This window comes from Malania oleifera, chromosome 13 (genome assembly GCF_029873635.1).
Source record: "Malania oleifera isolate guangnan ecotype guangnan chromosome 13, ASM2987363v1, whole genome shotgun sequence".
Classification (NCBI taxonomy): Eukaryota; Viridiplantae; Streptophyta; class Magnoliopsida; order Santalales; family Ximeniaceae; genus Malania; species Malania oleifera.
In genome coordinates, this window is record NC_080429.1 from 56327280 (window position 1) to 56348755 (window position 21476).

Consider the following 21476-nt stretch of genomic DNA (forward strand, 5'->3'; position numbering starts at 1 on the left):
GTACAATTCAAATTCCTAATACATTAACATATGATTAAACTTGAAGCTTAGAATGTATGAAACGATGCAATCGTTTATGTATGATATGCTTCAACACACAAATCCCTTTTTATCAAAAACTCCCAAGTAAAGATATATTTGAAACGCTTTGGAGTATACTAGGGTTCTCGTTCACTTTATAAAGATGCACAAATATATCTCATGTGATCTTATTAAAAGCTTTATCTTGAATATTATATTAATCAAAATCAAAAAACTTTCTTTCAAATATTTAATCACAACCCGATCTGTGTAATATGCCAATATATATATGATATGTAATTCAAAGATCAAAATATTGAGTATAAGGTTTTCCAAACAAAGTATCCCTCAATAAAATAAATATTTATGAATACCCAGGATATATATTCAGGTATTTTAATATATCTAAAATATGAATCCTTTAACTGAATACAAACTTGAATCAAACTATTCAATCAATGACAAAACCTTAATCAAGTAGTGAGATTATCCAAATAATCTATGTGAAAATATACTCACTATCAATCACCCGGCTTATTTCAACAATAGATTTGGAATGGGAAGTTCTTTGAAAAATAGATATACTCTTGAATCAAGCACTAATCAACCAATAGCTAAAACCTTTCTCAAGTAATGATCTTGTTAAAAAAAATAATATTTATATGTACATGCACACTCAAGATCAATATCTTTAATGATACTCAATAACAAGTGATGAGATGAGAAGCTCTTGAAAATAATAACTCGAATTACCAAACCTCAATACCAAGATGAAATAAAGATGTATAAGTGAGACCCCTTTTGGTTTTCTGAGTTTATTTGCCCAAGTTAGATGAATATAGGCTGGAGTATAGGAAATCGTATAATTTTATGCTCTGATTTCTCAATTCTCTTCCAAAATGAAGTTCTCTTATCTTTTCTTTTCGTTTGGCTAACGTACTAGGGTTTAGATATTCAGTATATATAGTATCTCACCCTTGGAATTAATCTCAACCGTTGGATCAAAAGATAGCTCGCGTGTTTGCATAATAAAAATTAAATTTTTAATCTTTCTCGCAAGTTCAGACGACTGAGGTCAAGAGCCTAGATGACTAAATTCATTTTATCCTTCGAAAAAATAGTCTGGACACAGGGTCAGACGATCGAGATCAAGGGTCATACGACCGAAGTGTTGAGTTCAAATGACCGAAGTGTCAAGTTCAATCATCTGAGGTGCTTCTGCCAGTTTTTGTTTTTCACTCATAAAACTTCATATGACTGAGCTTATTCTTCAGACGTCTGAGGAAATTCTTTAGTCAACTGAACTTAAAGTTCAGTCATCTGAAGTTCCTAATTTTTGCATATTTTCTTTCCGATTCAAAAATCTATTTTGCTTTCTTTCTTGACTCTTTTATAAAAACATTTTCTAGAGTTTTGACATTATTTCTAAGTCCTTGAATGTCCCCCTAATGATGTTCATGAAATGCATGAGTCCTAAAGACATTCTAAGGTATATGTTGAGCCTCAAATTAAATCATACGAAAATGTAAATACATGAGGTCTAAGTACCAACTCCCAAGATGTTCTTGAACTTTGCCGCTTGCATCTTGATTCTCGTACTCTTTGAGTTCCATAGATCTTTTCAAGATATGTATGCTTTACTTTAAGGCTTCCATGACTCATTATCCTTCCGTGCATGCTAAATATAGTTCTTGTTCACAAACTCAATGCACATATCAAATACCAAGTGGATTTTCATTATAAAAACTGGATTGGACTCATAGAATCAATAGTAACTAAAAGGAATATAACTTTGAAAGAACAAAATGAAAATCTAAAAAATCAGCTAGAATCTTCAAAATTAGCTATAAAAAAAAAAAAAAAAACTCTCACATTGAGAATCTCAAAGGAAAAATAAGCAAGATGTCTCAAGAATTAGAAAAGCTAAAAGTAAATGATGAAAGCAAGAAGGATATTGAAATAAGGAATCTTAAAAATAAGATTGAAGATAAAGATAAGATCATCTACAATTTTACTAGTGGAAAAGAAAATTTTGAAAAGATGGTTGGATAACAAAAGATGATTTGTGATAAAGAAGGAATTGGATACAATGGAATTGAAAGCAAAAACAAGAACTTATTCATGGGATATTTCGTAAAAGAAGCAAAATACTATGCTAGTACATCCTCTACAAATATTTATGAACACACTACTTGCTTCTTGTGTAGGAAAAAAAGGGCATATAAAATTTGATTGTCCACTTAAAAAGAAGTATGTCAAAATCAAGAATGAATGGAAAGTTAACACTAAAAATAGACATGACTTAAAAAGGATTAAGAAGGTTTGGGTTCCAAAAGTAACCCCTTAAATCCTTCTTGTAGGTATGATTTAGGAACACTCCATCAAGGGACAAGTGGTACTTGGACAGCGAGTGTTCAAGACACATGACCGGGGATAGAACAAAATTCACCACCCTAATGCAAAAAGATAGAGGGTATGTCACCTTCGGCAACAATGCTAAAAGTAAAATCATCGGAATTGGAAAAATAGGTAAAGAACCTTCCTTAACTATAGATGATGTTTTGCTAGTAGATGGGTTAAAACATAATCTTTTAAGCATAAGTCAACTTAGTGATAAGGGGTTTGCTATAATCTTTAAACAAGATAAATGCATAGTTAAAAATCCAGGAAAACATAAAGTTTTATTCACTGCTTATAGAGTTAATAATGTATATTGTATAAACTTCAAAAATTTAATTTCTCAAGAAGTTACATGCTTAGCCGCCATGAATGAAGCCAGTTGTTTTTGGCATAGAAGACTAGGACATGCAAGCATAGAATTGTTATCAAACCTATCTAGAAAGAAGTTAGTCAAAGGTTTACCTAGCACAAGATTCATAAAAGATAAAATTTGTGATTCTTGCCAACTTGGGAAGTAAATTAAGACAAGCTTTAAAAAGAAGAAACATATTTCTACTAGTAGACCGTTAGAACTTATTCATTTAGACTTATTTGGTCCTACTAAAATACAAAGCATAGGAGGAAAGCAATATGCTTTTGTCATAGTTGATGACTACTCCTAGTTTACCTGGGTACTTTTCTTAGCCTCCAAAGATGAAGCATGCAAGATGCTAATAAACTTGTGCAAGAGACTTCAAAATCAAAAAGGATATGGTGTTTCAAACTTTAGGAGTGATTAAGGAAGAGAATTCAACAACAATGAAGTTGAAATTTTTTTTAATGAACATAGAATCAATCATAATTTTTCAGCACCTAAAACTCCACAACAAAATGGAGTTGTTGAAAGAAATAATAAGTCCCTTCAAGATATGGCTAGGACCATGTTAAATGAGCATAAGCTACCTAAGTATTTTTGGGCTGAAGCAGTAAATACCGCATGCTATCCATAAAATTTAGCCTAAACAAAACTCCCAATGAATCATGGAAAGGTATAAGCCCTAACATATATTACTTTCATGTATTTGGATGCAAGTGTTTTGTACTAAATGATAAAGATGATTTGGGGAAATTTGATGTTAAATTTGATGAAGGAATATTCTTAGGATATGCATTAAAGAATAAAGCATTCAGAGTATATAATAAAAGAACCTTTACAATTGTAGAATCAATACATGTAACCTTTGATGAGAAAAATCCATCACTAAAACAATAAATGTTGAAGAAGTTAAAGTTGATACTACACAAAAACCAGAAGACTTAGAAATCATAGAAGTAAAAGAAGAGAAAACTGAATTAACTTCAAATAATGATCCTACAGAAAATTTTGAATTACCTAAAGATTGGAAATTTGTAAGAGACCATCCAAAAGATTAAATCATAGGAGAATCCTCACGAGATGTATATACTAGATCTTCTTTGAAGAATCTATGTAATCATTATGCTTTCTTATCTCAAGATGAACCCAAGAACATTGAGGAAGCCTTAAGTGATGATTTATGGATAGTTGCTATGCAAGAAGAGTTAAATCAATTTAAGAGAAATAAAGTATGGAAATTAGTTCCTAGACCAGATGACCATTCAATAATTGGAACAAAGTGGGTATTTAGGAATAAAAAGGATGAAAATGGTATTGTGGTAAGAAATAAAGTTAGACTTGTGGCTCAAGGATATAACCAAGAAGAAGGAATAGACTACGATGAAATATTTGCTCCTATAGCTAGAATGGAAGTCATAAGAATTCTAATAGCCTATGCATTTCACAAGGAATTCAAATTTTATCAAATGGATGTGAAGAGTGCATTCTTAAATGGCTTTATAAATGAAAGAGTGCATTTTTAAATGGTTTTATAAATGAAGAAGTTTATGTGGCACAAGCTCCAGGTTTTGAGGATATTCATAACCTTGATTATGTGTTTAGATTAACAAAAGCTTTATATGGGTTGAAACAAGCTCCTAGGGCTTGGTATGAGAGGTTGAGTGGATTCTTACTAGAAAAAGGATTTTCTAGAGGAAAGGTTGACATCACTTTATTTATAAAATCTAAGAAGGAAGATATGCTCATTATCCAAATCTATGTGGATGATATCATATTTGGTGCTACAAATGACGATTTATGTAAGGAATTTGCAAAATGTATGCAAAAGGAATTTGAAATGAGCATGATAGGAGAATTGACCTACTTCCTAGGACTACAAATTAAGCAAGTCAAGAATGGAACTTTCATAAATCAATTAAAGTATATAAGGGACATGCTTAAGAAGTTTGACATGGAAAGTAGCAAGCCTATAGAAACTCTGATGAGTACTTCCATAAGTCCTGATGAAAAAGGAAAACCAGTTGATATAAAATACTACCGGGGTATGATAGGAAGTTTGTTATACTTGATAGCTAGTAGAGCGGATATAATGTTTAGCGTATGCATGTGCGCATAATTTTTGTTAGCTCCTAAGGAGTCTCATCAAATAGCCGTAAAAGGATATGAAGATACTTAATAGGTACTATTGACTTAGGACTTTGGTATCCTAAGGACATCGTATTTGAAATGATTAGTTATTCAAATACTTATTACACTGGATGTAAGATTGATAGGAAAAGTACAAGTGGTACGTGTCATTTTCTAGGACGATCTCTTGTATCTTGGTTCTCTAAAAAACAAAACCTTGTACCTTTATCTACTACTAAGGTTGAGTATATGGCAACAGGTAGTTGTTGTGCTCAAACACTCTATATGAAGCAACAATTAAAAGACTTTAATTTAGAATACTCTGCTATACCTATAAAGTGTGATAACACTAGTGCTATAAACATTTCCAAAAATCCAATATCACACTCAAGAACCAAGCATATAGACATAAGACATCATTTTCTAAGAGATCATGTGCAAAAAGAAGATATCTTACTTGAATTTGTGAATACAAGTGACCAATGCGAGGATATTTTTACCAAACCTCTTCCAGAAGATAGGTTTATATCAATAACAAAAGAACTTGGCTAAGTACATAGTAGGGAAGTGGTTTAGGAAGGATACAAGATGAGTGAAAGAGAAAAATTGAAAATTTGGTGAAGTCATGTGACTGAGCTCAAGACCCCAGTTGACTAACAAGCCACTGACTTGTACAAATTCAATTTCTTTAAAGGTCAGGCGTCTGAACTCAGGGACCCTAGTCGACTGGACTTACGGGACTTTAAATATTCCTAGTGTGAAACCCTAACTTTCTTCATTCCAGTCATCTGACTCGGTTCCATCAACTCACCCAAACTCATTTATCTTTGATCTCCCTTGGTTCTAAACCTAAAATCCTCCAATCAAAGTGTGGAAATCATCTTCCCACATCTCCTACCTATGGATTTCTAGGGTTTTCTTCATCATTCATCCATCAAAATGTCATGAACAAAGAATTCGGCAAACCATGATGATACTTTAGGAAAGGAAGACAAAAATATTAATCGATGGCTCATTGTTCCTTAAGCCAAACAACGATATCGAAATCATCTTCGCGCCACCGAACCAATACTTGGTAAGATCATTGATAAAACTTTCTTTGAGTCGGAATTCCAAACATCCTACCTATGTTTAGGGAGATAGGTTGGAAGAATTTTTTGGTATATCAAGAGAAAGGACTATATCCTAATATTGTTAAGCTCTTTTATACGAACATGGTTCAAGGACAATTGATACTCACTACCAAAGTTAGAGGAAAGAAAATCAGCTTAACTCCGCAAACATTGGCCCCCATTCTCCGTATTGGCCAAGGAGACTTCGAGTGTCCTTTGTTTGCACATAATTTGATCATGGAACAAGGTTTTACCTCCAAGGAATTCCTACCATTAATTATAGTTGAAAAGCCAGTCCAATTCAGGAATCCTCCTAAGTATAAAAAAATTGAACCTCCAAGCACAAATTCTTCAGAAAATTATCACGTACAATATTTTACCCTAATCCGGATCACATGATTATATGTCTTACGTCAACTACTTTGTCATGTGATGCATATTAAAAAGAAAGAAACTTGACTTGTCAAGTTTGATTATGAAATGGATATGGACAAGATTAGACTCTCAACGAGTTACTCTTCTAAATGGTGGTATTCTTAACCAGCTCTTTACTTATCTTGATGTCACAACTCCCATTGAGTTATTCATCAAATGGACTAAATATGATCATTTTGGCTCCACAACTCTGAAACAAATGGGATATGAGAAACATGAGCAAGGTTGGTTTCTAAGAGGAAGGAGACCACCGAGACAAGCAGCTATACTAGCTCCACCTCCTGAACAGCAACCAGAACCCCATATTGATATTCCTTCATGGTTCATACCATTCCATCGTCAGTTTACTACTTTTAGTAGTGATATGCGTTTAGAACTTCAGTCTCTTCCGAAGAGCTTTGCCTCCATTCAGTCTACCTGTTCCTCACTTGACCAGTGACTTAGTCATATGGAACAACATCAGGCTAGTTCCTCACACTCTATTGATCCTATGGACATCAGCTCTGCACCTCCCAAAGATGATGCATCTGATAAAGAATCTAAGGAAGATGAAGAAGATGATGAAAGTATTGAAGATGATAATGCAGCTGATAATGCTTGATATTACTTTCTGTTGCTATTTGATATGTATCTTAGTTTTATGTTTTTTCTATTTTGGTTTGTATTTCCAGTTGTTTTTGACACTATGTACACCTCTGGATGAATATGATTATCTTTTTGTGTGTTATTTTGTGTCTACTTTTGACCTTGCCTTGTTACTTCTCTTTTTGATTGATGTCAAAAGGGGGAGAATGATTGAGCAAAATTGAGAATGATTGTGATTAAGCAAAATTGAGCAAGGTTGAGTAAAAATGCAAACATTGAGATAATCTGGTATTTGATGATATGAAAGATGATAATGATAAGCTGATATGAGTCATGAATGAAAAATAACTTACGTAGAATCTAATGCTAGATCATGAAAAATGAACTTACATGAAATCTGAAACTGAATTTGATATTAGGTGTGTTGACTTTGGTGTATTCCCAAAAAGGAGGTTAATTGGGATTTTAAAAAACTTTTCCTAGGTTATGTTCAAATCCATGAGTAGTATATCACAACCTAGGGTCTTTCTAAATATATGCCAATTACCCAACAATATAAAACTAGGCCGATAAATAAAATATTTATAGTATACTCAGTATTTCACAACCATTCAAAGCATGTATGTAAAATGATCAAGACAATAAATAATACCATACATGTACAAAAATTAAAATGCGAAGATAAGGGAACACACGATATGATATTGGGGTTCGGCCAATACTGACTACGTCCCCGCCTCAAACTCACACACAAGAGGATTCCACTAATGCTCACTTACCGGGTGGAACGACACCGTTTACAATACTAGGTCAAATTACCAGGGCTAACCTCAACCTTTACAACCGATCTACGGACTAAATTAACACCCCCTCAGGCCACACCTAGAATACAATAGATAATCAAATATAAATTTTCATCCACAATACATGTGCTTCTCCAATAAGCAGATTTGTACAATATTACGGTCTAAAATATATGCACCACAAATGATAAGATCTAATGCTCAAGTGAGATTTACTAAAACACTATTTCAGCTCTCAATAACAATGTATATATATGTGTATACGTGAGAGAGATTACCTTTGATTCAAGACAAATAAAATCAGTATATATCAAAGGAACTTTGAATCTCAAAGAGAAAATCTCAACACAATATTTTTCAAGTATTAACACAAACGAGGTTAGGGTTCAAGCTTGCGCAAAAGTATTTATCGAAAATGCAAGCAAGTTTTCAAATCTGGCAATGAAGATGCCGAGACTCATAAGCTAACAAGATTCTTCTCAAAAAGATATTAATCAATCAAATATATTGAGAAAGAACCGTAGCTTTACTCTCCAAGAAAAATATTAATCAATACACGAAAATGAGAGTAGTGAGCTTCAAGAATAAATCTATGTAGGCACCCAGCAAGTGAAAATCAAACTCCCTCTAACTTGCAATTTGTTTGCAAGAAGGAGTAAGCAAATAATACTCTTTGGTTTTGAAAAGAATTTTCAAGCAAAAATACATGAGAGTATGAAGTATAGGCTTGAAGATATGAAAAATGTGCAATGTAGACTGATGAAAAATCAGAGAGAATTTTTGTCTAATTATATTGCTAATCGTGTGCTAATTTGGACAAATGAGGGGTATATATAAAATTCCCTTAATTTTAGACCGTTAGGGACATGGAGGGAAATTCTGAAAAGTTTAATTAACAATTAACCCCTGTTTAGAGTGAGTTACTGTGGTTAAAAAATATGGCAACCCAAGAGTTTCGGTCGACCGTATTCATGGTTCGGCCAACCATATTACCAAGTTCGGCAACCGTGGAGATTTTGAACTGAGAATATGGTCGACTGTCATTGAGCGAATTTGAACCCCTTTGAGGGTTCGGTCGAGCATGACAAGTTTGGTTAGCCACTCAACATGTTCGGTCGACCGCGGCCAAAATGAACTACACATTTGGTCAGCCGAACAGTTGGGATGTCAGACACGTGGTGATTCAGACGACTGAGAACACTATGTTCAAAAGATGAACGGTCGACCATGCGAAGTCAAAGTGTTGACTTCTTTGACTATTCAGTCAGCCGTGGCATTTTATATTGCCACAGTTTGGTCGACCGAGGCTAAGCCTTTTCAACCAAAAGTGGCTCGGTCGACCTAACTTAGTATAACTAGACTAGTTCATTTGACCAGAGCCCTTTCAAAGTTCATTTTAGGTCCTAATTTTGATAAGTAGTCACCCCATATTCATATACTTATAACTCTTGAGTTATAGGAGATTTTTCATGAGGTGCTTGGGGACCAAGAGTCAGTCTACGACCTAGGCTTTTAAATTAATGCCAAAAATCTAGTGTCGGTTGACCAAGTTAGGTTTGGTTATCTACGGTCAGTCTATGGCCTTTTAAGCATTTAAACCCTATCATGCATGCAAACGCATTATTACAGACAATAATATATTACAGACCCAAAATGATTAAAATATTAAATACAAATGAAAGCAATTTGGTCTTCATTTCCTTTGAGTCACCATGCGCCACCATATGATGTAAGACTGATCTTACACACAACTCAAGGCATAGGTGAGATGCAAAGATATTTGTCATTATTAAAACAGGACATGACTTATAAGGTCAACAAGGTAATATAATATCATATGCATGATTGTTGCACTTTCTAAACATTGTTAAAAGTATGCTTATTGTAAAGGGGAACCTTATCAAGGTTCACTCACTTTTACTCCTTATTTGTCATCATCAAAAAGGGGGAGATTGTTGGCTTAACATGGCTCACGAATCTTATTTTGATGAAAACAAATCAAGGGTATTTAACATGTTTTGGTTTTAGTGGTGATGTTTCAAGAATCAAGTATATGAGTTCAAGATTAAGTGATCACAAGCCTTATTGAAAGATTACATTCCAAGGACAAGTTGAAAAAATGAAAGCTTAAAGAGTATGAAAGCATGGATTCAAAGATGATTTGATGAAATCTTAAAAGAGTATTGAAGCTCAAAGTTAAGATGGACTTAATAAAAGACAAACATGAAGACTCCGAGCTTGGAACTTTTTTAAGTCTTAAGAAAGTCTATGAAAGTACTTCATTCAAAAGTCAATATGGACTCTTTGAAGCTTATTAGGATAACTCATTGACTTCAAGACCATATTTTGAAAAACCCAAAAAAATATTTTCAAGAGTATCTAAGTGTTTTGACAAGTATAATAGAGCACAAAAGATTTTGAAAACAAATTGAAAAATAGGTTTTGAACTGTCCAGGCACCTGACCCTTGCTGGCCTAGTCAATTGAACATTAATGCAGAGTAAAATTGGGCAGACAGTAAAGGCCCAATCAACCCACCCTGGTGAGCCCAGTCAACTAAACCTACATTGATTTTGAATTTTCACTGATTTTAAAAGTCCAGGTGACTGACCCCTTGAGTCTAGTTGACTGACCCTTCGAAATTCAAATTTTTAAAAGTAACGGGAAGTTTCTAAAAAAGAGTTTTTGAATTTTAAACGTTATGAAAAATTGGGAAACACTCCAAGTTACTTGGGGAACATGAAATACACTTTCTAAATTCTATAAATACCCCCCAAGACAAAATATTTTACATACCAAGAATTAAAATCAGCAATCAAGCCTTATTGCTTACAATCTTCAAAAACTCTCTTGCTCATATACTTGCTGAAGTTTCTGAGTCTTGCTGATATTTTCTCACCGACGTTTGTGCACAAATTCTGAATCTTTCAATCAAATAAAGAAGATCATAGTGACAGATTTTTAAAGCTTCAAATTCTCTAGATTTGATATTTTGACTGAAGTATATAGTTGTGTTTTAAACTTGTACTAATCAGCTCTTGTTGAGAGTGTCTTTGTACCCCAAATTCTCTAGTTGTTTTTTTGATGGTTCAAGTTATTGAATCATTGGACTAGCAAGAGGGGATTCTTGCAAGGGAGATTTGTTAATGGTTCAAGATTATTAAATCGTTGTAGCGAGCGTGGGGTATCGCTTGGAGAGGAGGGCTCTATCCTATTGAAGAAGTGTTGTAAAAGGTTTACTCCGCTCATAAAGGAGTGATATAGTGGAATCCTTAGGAGCATTGCCTAAGGTGAGGATGTAGGCGGGGATAGCCAAATCACGTAAACTCTCAGCATCACTCTCTTCCCTACTCTCTTTAATTTTCTACACACTTAAACTGCGTGGATTGGATATTTAATTTTCTGCATATATATCAACTATGTGGATTAGATATTAAATTGCTGAAAATTAATTTGCTTTTTGGAATTGCAGAAACCGAAAGGGTGTACGTTGATTGATCAATACATATTGTGGAAACCGTAAGGGAATACATTGATTGATTAACACCCAAGACTCATTAATTCGTTAATTGATAGATACCAAAGCTCATTAATATTGAAAGTGGTTTATTTAATTTCTGAGTTTTGGAAGTTTGGTTGAATTCTTTATTTCTTTTCATATTGAAGTCCAGCTTATCTTGTTGAGTGGGTTGTCATAATCAAAAGCTGAATCTTGGAAGCATTGCTAGAATTGATATAATTGTTTCATATTGTGAAGCTCATCTTGGTTGATTGAATTGGTTTATTGGGTGTTGATTTACAATGCTAGAAGAAGTCTTAAAAACACCTTACAAAGTATTCAATCTGGTATTCTCATACATAAAGATTTATGACTGAATTAATTCTCAACTAAACTTGTGATTGAAATTCAAATCAACTATACATGTGTGATTTCTGAAATTAAAAAGAATTGAGAAAAAATTAATAAAAGAGGTTATAAAAAAAATTTTAAAATCCCAAACCCCCCTCTTGGGAGTACACATTCTTTTTCAACTTATGTGTTCATTTAGCATGTGAACAGGTTTATATCTGACATGCGCATAAGACAAAGGGAAATGGAAGCTATAATGGAACTTAAAAGCTCACGTCATCTGGCATATTCCAAGAAGGCAGTCGAGCAAAGAAGAAGAAGACATTTAAAGCTTAAATTGTAATGCATTTTTTTTTTTTTGGTCTGTAATAATGCATTCATGCATGATGGGAATGTCAACTCAATTAAGACCTTAGATTGACCTTAGGTCCCCAAATATATCATGAAAAATATCCTAAACTAAAATGCCTTACTTATACAAACAGGGACAAACTTATAAGGTCAAAAATTATTGCATAGCTTAATTTTTTAAGAGCCTCGATCGACCGACCTATGAGCATTATAAATGCCTCAGTCGACCAACCTTAATAGCTAGGCTGATAATAGAACCTTGGTCAACCAACCAAAAATGAACACACCGTCCTCAATCGACCAACCATTAGGGTTTTTTTTTCAGCATACTCGGCCGACCGGTCAAAATGAACTGGTTAAGCCTCAGTCGAATGAACCTATGAAGGTTTGGAAATTGCCCTTGGCTTAGCTGACCGACCCTTATCTTAGTGGACCAAGCCTTGTATATTTTTGAAAGACATAGAGGGCTCAGCCGACCAGCCTTTTGCTCGGTCAACCAAACCTCACTAGTCAGCATGAATTTATGCACGGTCAGCCGACCGACCCTCTCGTGTTGCCAATATTTTTAAGCCCTAAACACGTTTAATTTTACAATTAAAAATTTTCAAAATATCGGTTGTGTCCTTAATGGTCATAATTTTTGGGACTCTATATATACCCCATTCCAAAGCTAGGATTAGCAACTTGATTAGTACACATTCTCTTTGAAATTTCTTTTATACTAAAACTTTCATACTCTTACTTTTTTACAAGCTTATTGCTGAGTCTCTTTCTCACATATTATTGATTATACATTTCTTAGAAAGAGAGCATTGTGTTCTTCATCTTCATTTTCAAAGTTATTGCAATTTGAGGATTGATTGAATACTTCATCTTGCGGGCATTTTTACATTCGTCCTTAAGCTAACAACTCTCTCTCTTTCTTGTATTATTGAATATTGATTTTTGAGAGTTAGCATGAGTTCTTCCCATTATATTTTAATTCATAAATATCTCTTGGAAAAAACTCTCCATTTGCTTGTGAATCTTTGCATCCTTATTTCAAGGTTCAAAGGCTTACTTTGTGCTTTTGATAAAAACGTTTTTGCAAGCTTAAACCCTAATATCTGTTGTACTTGATATTTGATAAATATTCTTGAGATATTTGTTTAGGGTTTTAAATATTCTTTGATAATACACTTAGTGCATATTTTATCTTGAATCAAAGATCTTACTCTCTCTCTCTCTCTCTCTCTCTCTCTCTCTCTCTCTCTCTCTCTCTCTCTCTCTCTCTCTCTCTCTCACACACACACACACACACACATATATATATATACACATATTTTTTAGAGCTGACATATTGTCTACCAAAATCTCAATTGAACTTAAACTCCTATCATTTGTGAGTGTATTTTTGCTTATTGGTGTACATCATTAGCTTGTTGTAGAAGCACTTTCTCTATACAAAAAATCTTTATCATTGTTGCGTTCCCGACGTTTCGTTGGAAAAGGATTGCACTGGCTTGTAACGTGCACTGGATTAGCTCAGACCTGATTAGGAGAGCACCGGATAGACTTAGACCTGATTAAGAAAGTCTCGAACTAGTTCAAACCCAGTTAGGAGCATCGTCTTGTAAGGTGTATTGGTTGGGGTTAGCCCTGTAATGTGACCTGGGGTTTCCCTCGCCTAGTAAGGAGAGGGTGTTGTAATTGGTGATGTTCTACCCATTAAGTGAGCATTAGTGGAATCCTCTTACTTGTGAGCTTGAGGCGGGGACATAAGCAGTATTAGCCAAACCCCGATATCATATCGTGTTGTGCTTTTTCTTCCCTATGCTATTTAAATTTTCTCACTTGAATGTTTATATTTTAAATATTATGAATGACTGGAAAGTACTAAGCATGTTTGATCTGTTTTATCTATCTGCTCATTTTTATATTGTTGGGTAATTGGTATTTTCTTAGACAAACCCTAGGTTGCAAATTACTGATTGTGGATTTGAACCTAACCTAGGAGAAAATTTTTAAATCTCCAATTCAACCCCCCTCTTGGGATCACACCAATTAAATCACTCAAAATATGAACCGGTGGAAAATGACAATGTTCTCTACGTGGGAAATTCGTCTACTATTGTAGTCAAAGGCAAAGGAGATGTTACTTTTGAATTTACTTTTGGATAAAGTTTAACTCTCACTTATGTATACCATGCACCAGAAATTAGGAAGAATTTAGTCTTTGGAAGCCTACTTAATAAGTTTTGCTTTAAGTTAGTGTTTGAATCTGACAAATTTGTAGTCTCCAATGGTGGAGTCTTTGTGGGAAAAGGCTATATGTATGAGGGTATGTTTAAGCTTAATATCAATAAAGTGAATGTTTTTGTTTATATTGTTGATTCACTTTCTTTATGGCATAATCGTTTCGAACATATTAATACTACAAAATTGCATGATATGACTAATATGGAATTAATTCCTAGATATGTAAATGACATGGATGATAAGTGCAATGTATGTATTAAAACCAAAATAACGAGAAAGCCTTTTCCTAACAAAACTATTAGAATTTCTTCTTTACTTCAATTAGTCCATAATGATATATGTGACTTGCATGGTGCACCTATCACAGGAGGCAAAAAATATTTTATAACATTTATAGATGATTTTTCTAGATTCTGTTATGTTTATCTTATGCATATTTTAAGTAATTGATAAATTTAAGGTTTATAAGGCAAAAGTTGAAAACCAATGTGACATTAAGATAAAGTGTCTTAGATTGGATAGAGGAGGTGAATATCACTTCCTCACCTATTGTGAATCAATAGGTGTGATACATGAAATTTCTATAACATACACTCCACAAAAAAATGGAGTGGTTGAAAGAAAAAACCGAACTTTAATTGAAATGGTCAATGCCTTGATGTCAAATTCCGGACTAGGTAGTGGTTATTGGGGTGAAGCCTTACTAACTGTTTGTTACTAAGACTACTCCATATAAGTTATGGAAGAAAAGAAAGTCTAATTTAAAATATCTCAAGATTTGGGGTTGTAGAGCAATTGTAAGGCTTCTTAGAACACTACAAAAAATAAGGTTATTAGTGACGGTTTTAAACCGTCACTAATACTCACAAAACCGTCACTATTAGTATTAGTGACGGTTCTATGAGTATTAGTGACAATTTTCAATTTGTCGCTATACCTGCCGTTACTAATACTTATTAGTGACGAATTTTTTAAACCGTCACTAATAATGGAGTATTTGTGATAGATTAAAATCGTCACTAATAATAGAGTATTAGTGACGGATTAAAACCGTCACTAAAGTCCTAAGTCCGTCACTATAAATTCTACACCAAATCAACCAAAAATCAACACTAAAACCATAGTATTATTGACGGTTTCAAAGTCGTCACTATTTCTCTATTATTAGTGACGATTTTAAAACCGTCACTAATTCTCTATTATTAGTGACGGTTTTAGATTCGTTACTATTACTCTATTATTACTGACGGTTCTAAAATCGTCACTATTACTCATTATTAGTGACGATTGTAAAACCGTCACTATTGGTCTATTATTAGTGACGGTTTTAGAACCGTCACTATTGCTCTGCAGATCACTTATGGATTTAGTGACGGTTTTAAACCGTCACTAAAGCCATAGTATTAGTGACAATTTTGAAATCGTCACTAATACTTAAATTGCACAATTAATGGTGGATTTCATTTTTTTTCAATTATTAATTCCTGTAAAAATCTGTAATTAAATTACATTTTCTTATACATAACTTTAAACCATAATTGCAATAAAATTCATAAATAATTCAAATTTAAATACAAATATATTATACAAATTCAAATTTAAATACATTTCATTTGTTCAGATAAAAAAAAAAGTGAAAAGCTGCATCCGAGCTGCATGACATCGTCCTAACGTTGTCACTGTTGCAAACCCTACAAATTAAGAAAGTTAAAAAAATTAGTACACGGTTTTTGAAAATAAATCACTACCTAGCACATATACAGGCATAAAAAATAAATCACATCATTGTAAGAGGAAACATTAGATTGTAACAACAGTCTGCCAAAAGTGTAGTCTCCTTCTCCTTCTCCCATGATGACAAATAGTAGCATAGGCTTCTTCTAAGACCTATGGTCCTAAACTCTTATATTTATATATCATTTTGATTTAAATTTATTTTTTACTACTTTCTACTTTCCAACCAATGCCAATATAGAAAGTGAGGAGATCTAGAGAGCATAGACACGAGTCAAGCTCATAGCTCTACCCACCTAACTCTTTTAAGTTTCCACTTTCCACAATCAGTTTGATTGCAGCAATTTGAATGTAAACAATATCAACAAAGCTTTCTTTGTATAGGACAAAAAATCCACCCCTCAATATAGACAGTACACACCAATACAAAGAATGAAAAACACAGCAACAATGCAAATTAGGCAGCATACACTAGCACAAAGCAACACTATAGAACTTGAAAGATTAAGTTCAAAAAGCATTCACAACTACAGAATTCAGTATTCTAGGATGAATCATAGATATAAATAGCCTCTCCAAGGTTCGCTTTGACCACATAATCCACAACGAATAACTGCAGGCACTTGGCTTGTTAGAGAGAGACTCTCTCCCTTCTCTTTAGGAAGGGCAAGCCATGAGTGGAGTGTGGTGTTCTTCCTTGAATCTTGCGGATTGGTGTTTTCTTGGTGTGATTTGAGGCTGATCTTGGGTTTGTTTGCGGCGGATTCTATCTTGGACTTGATTTTAACCTCTGATTTGGTCAGATTCTCATATTTGGGTGTGCGGAAAGTATCTTGAGAAGTTTCCCGCTCATGAAAATTTGAAAATGAGTGGCTCGGGCTGCTTGAAGGAAGGTGATGATGGGAACAAGGTTTCGTCCCCTAATGGATCGAAGATTGAAATGAAGAAGAAAATAGAGGATGCCTTGAACTTTATTGAATTTCGAGGGGGAGATACATAGTTAGGCTCTTGACCCAATTAAATAACCATTTCACTCATGAGTCACACTTTCCTTTTTATAAAAAAAAAAATCCTAAACGTCTCCTAAAAAGTTCAATGGTAGCCAAACTTCATTTGGCAGTTCAGTTTTATCCAAAGAGTTTCTATTAATATGAGTAATCTCTCTTACAGGCCAGTCTCCAATGCTTTCCAATGAGATGAAATGCTTAAAGATTTGGTTGGAGCTAGATAGCTAAGGTGATCAATAGAGGCATGCATATAATTAACAGAAGGAGCATATAGCATGCTGCTCCCATTTCATTAAACAAAAACTACATGAATATATAGCACCCTGTTTATACTTATTACCATTCATAGCTCACAAATTCTGCATTTTAAGCAAGACTGAAATCTCAATCACACATTCACACCAACAACCGTTCGAAAAGAAATCTTTGAAATTGTCAGTAACAGAAAGATGCTGCTAATCTTCTTGTCACAACCAAAGCTCACTGCTAAACTTCATGGAAACTTGAGAATAATTATTCATTTTCTATTCCTTGTTATGGATTTATAGAAAGTTTCACATTCTTATTTGCTTTAGGATAACAATATTTTTTCAGATAACTAATATATTATAAGCAATACATTTTTAGGAATAGGCATTCCGTGCAACAAACATAACTTCAATATGTATCTTATTCCTTGATACGCCTAATTGTTGCAGTTATTGCTCTGAACACTACCTGTTCCCATCCTCCCATCCCCAAGATTGTAGCTTCATCTGATAAACTAGTGAATGGGATAGCCAAACAACTTTGCATGTTCATATCCTTGGGATATTAATGCTAATGTGTAATGGAAATAAAGTGGTTCTATTTCTAAGATGTAATGGCTGCATAGAAGCATTGAAGCTATGTTTACTTTTTCCAGGAGCCTCTGTGTGCGTGTTACTTTTTTTTCTTCTTTTAATTCTAGAAATCGATCAATGATGCAATCTTCTGAAATCTGAGCTTTATCAGGCTGGTATCAGGCCTGAGGAGCTGGGGAGTATTATCAATCTCTCTAGTTTGAAGTTGGGTGCCTTCCCCTTCAGGTATCACGGTATTCCCCTTCTTTCTTCCAGATTAAATGCCTCCCATTTCTCCCCATTGATCAACCGAATTGCTGGAATGTTTAAAGAATGGCCGAGCCATACACTATCTTATGCAGGGAAATTAGAAATCTTAAACTCCATAATCCGAGGGGTTGAATGTTTCTCCGTTGTTTAAAAAACTGTTATAAGCATCAGAGATCGGATCGTGGAGAAAACTAGGGGAATCATGGCTGCTATTGATATGATAAAAGACTGGGAGAATAAGGGGCAGCTCAGCTATGAATTTTGGATAAATCAAAAGCCACAAACTGCCGTGGGCTAGGGAGGTTTGGTTCAGCAGTATCCTCCCCAAACATTCTGTGTGCCTTTTCCTGGGGCTAAAAGGGAGACTTCCTACGTGTGATAAGAAGATTAGCAGAAGACATGGACCAGTTATGTACATTCTGCAAGTTAGAATCAGAAACTTTGGAGCACTTGTTCTTCAAATGCAATTTCACATCAGCTGTGTGGAATAATATCAGATGTTGGTTGGGTATCAAAAGAGCTATGACCACGATTAAAGCTGCTGCAAAGTGGCTTCACAAAGAAGCTAAAGGGAAAAGCATGCATGTGGTTGGAAGGAAAACTGGTTTTGCTGCAACAGTTTACTTTGTGTGGCACTTCCGTAATAGATGCAGGTTTGAAGATCATTCCATCACTTCCATGGAACTGACTAATGTGATTCAAAGACATGTCTACTGGGCTATATATGACATGTTTGAAATGTACACTATTTTGTAGTCTTCCATGTATATATAGATGGAAATTCTTTACAAATTTCTTTATCCCATTATTCCATTACATACAATTTACTAGTTCCTTTAATACTTTACAATACAACCATATGAACCCATCATTTTGTTCTTCCACTCGACGTGTTCTTCTTTATACTTTTATACAGTTGCCATCATGGGATTAGACTACTCTATCATAATGTGGTTCGCTACTCCCTCAGTTCAAATTCACGCCAAAGCAAAATCTTTCATTCAAAAGAGATTGGACAATCAGATTTCCACTGTCTTTGGTGGTTATGATGTTTTGTTCCAACAATCAACTTCATCTAGCTGTTGGTTTGAATGATTCACTCGCTGCCTCTACGCTCAGTCTCCAGCAATGCGTTTCTATAGAAGTCTATTGATTGGAATGCATTATAAAGGGCATTGTGTTGCTGGTGCTCTAACATTGCCCTGATTCTCCAACATCTCAACTACTTCTATGCTCGGGCGAAGTGGCAGTGATAACTCCCTCATATTCTGGTGGTTCTTTATTGAATAAGGGATCTTCACATAAATATTTCATTTTATTTCAATAGATCAATCGTTCAGTTTTCTGGCATGATTGTCTCGTTGGATATATACAAGATCTAGAACTGTGAAGAGATTGGGATCATAATAATCATTGGAGTTATTAAATTGGGAGAGGGAGATGAGATCGAAGAATAAAAGTAGAAACCATAAAAGAAAAGAAGAGAAAAAAATATGAAGAGAAAAAGGAAAAAAAAATACCTCTGTTGTATGTCCTGAAACTTGGTTGATTAATCTAGTAGCAGCTAGAAGCATTTGCAAGCAGGGATAGGTGATCACATACACACACAACAGAGATTACAGTATCTTCACTTGACAACCAATTAGAAGAAGAATCAGAACAACAACAACAATTACAAGAAACAGCTGCCTGCAAGAATAAACCTTATTGGTCCTTTTCTATCACTATCACAACTAATTCCCTCATCTCTACTATGTTCCCTCACAGCTCCAAGCTTGGCCTGAAATGTTATCCCCCACAATTACCAGAAGTCCTCACATCCCTACCACCCCCATCAATAAATACTGAAAGATACTCTGGAAATCTCCCATCATGATCACATCCCTCGCCCACTAAGGAAGCAGAAACACCAGCTAAATTCCCAAATTTACCAGACTTTTTTCCTTCTCTTTTAACAGAAATAAATAAAACCATATATAAATATGCCCTACAATTTGTTAAAGCTTACACAGCATCTGTGCTACCTGAATTTGTAAACTTCTCCTGGAAATTAAGCTCCCTAAGGAAATGGGAAAAAATCAGATAGTATCACTAGACCATCAAGTAGTCCACATTAAATAGAGGTATATAATTCAAAAGAAACACAGAATCCTTGTAGCCAGCCAATTTGATTACCTAACCCAAATTTTGGATAATCAGCAAAATGAATTGCACATTACTCAAACTTATGCCACTAGTGAATTGCATGAAAATCAATATGTTAAAGCATATATAAATATGCCCTACGTACAATCTGTTAAAGCATTACTAAAGTTTACCAATATGTTCACTCCTCATGGATATGTCTTTGCCCCTAACAGGTATGTTTATTCTTAAATTTATTTTTTGGAGTATACTACTCATCCACCTTACCATTCTCATTTCAACAACTTTTACTCTTTAGATATGTCATTTGCAGTTGCCTAGCATTCTTATCCATATAGTATAGCTAGTATTTTGGCCATTCCATAGAACTTCTCTTTTAATTTTAATGTTATTATATGATCATAAAAGCACTTCTCCATTTTACCCAACCCAATTTAACTCTATGAGTGACACCCTCGATTTGTCCTTCAACTTGCATAAAAAATCCAAGATATCGAAAAATATACTAGTGCCAAGAATTCATCAAGTTTTAATATTTCGTCAATATTCCTCCTAAAATAACTAAACTTATATTTCTTGTATTTCGTCTTATTTCTACTCATTTTAAAATGCAAAGACATAAGGCAAGGCATTTTAATCCTTAAGAGGTGAGGTGTAAGACTTATGGCATTGAAGCATAGCCTTTTAAGAATTTTTTTTCAGATACAAATGTAAATAAATTACAAGTACTACTAAAAATAAAGAAAAATTAAGAAATTCACAAATAAAAATTTTGAAACATGAAATATAATTTATAAACTACTTGTTGGGCACTCATGAAATATTAACTTGAATTGATTAAGTAAATCATGACAAGAGATAGCCATAACAATACAAAGTTCAAAATATTTTCAATATTTAAAATACAACTCTCATTTATTTTGGCAAGCTTGAGGTTACAAAGTTTTAGGAATCAACCCATCTATGGCATTCCCTCTTTGGAGTAAATTGTTTTGAGCTTCTTGAGATGCTTAAAGCCCATAAAAAGGGTATCCGATGAGCAACTGTGAACACGTTTGGCTACATTGCAAAAACCATTGGACCACAAGATGTCCTGGCAACATTATTGAACAATCTCAAAGTGCAGGAGCGTCAGAACCACGTGTGTACTATTGTGGCAATTGCAGTAGTTGCAGAAAAATATTCTCCTTTTACAGTACTACCAGCATTAATGAATGAGTATT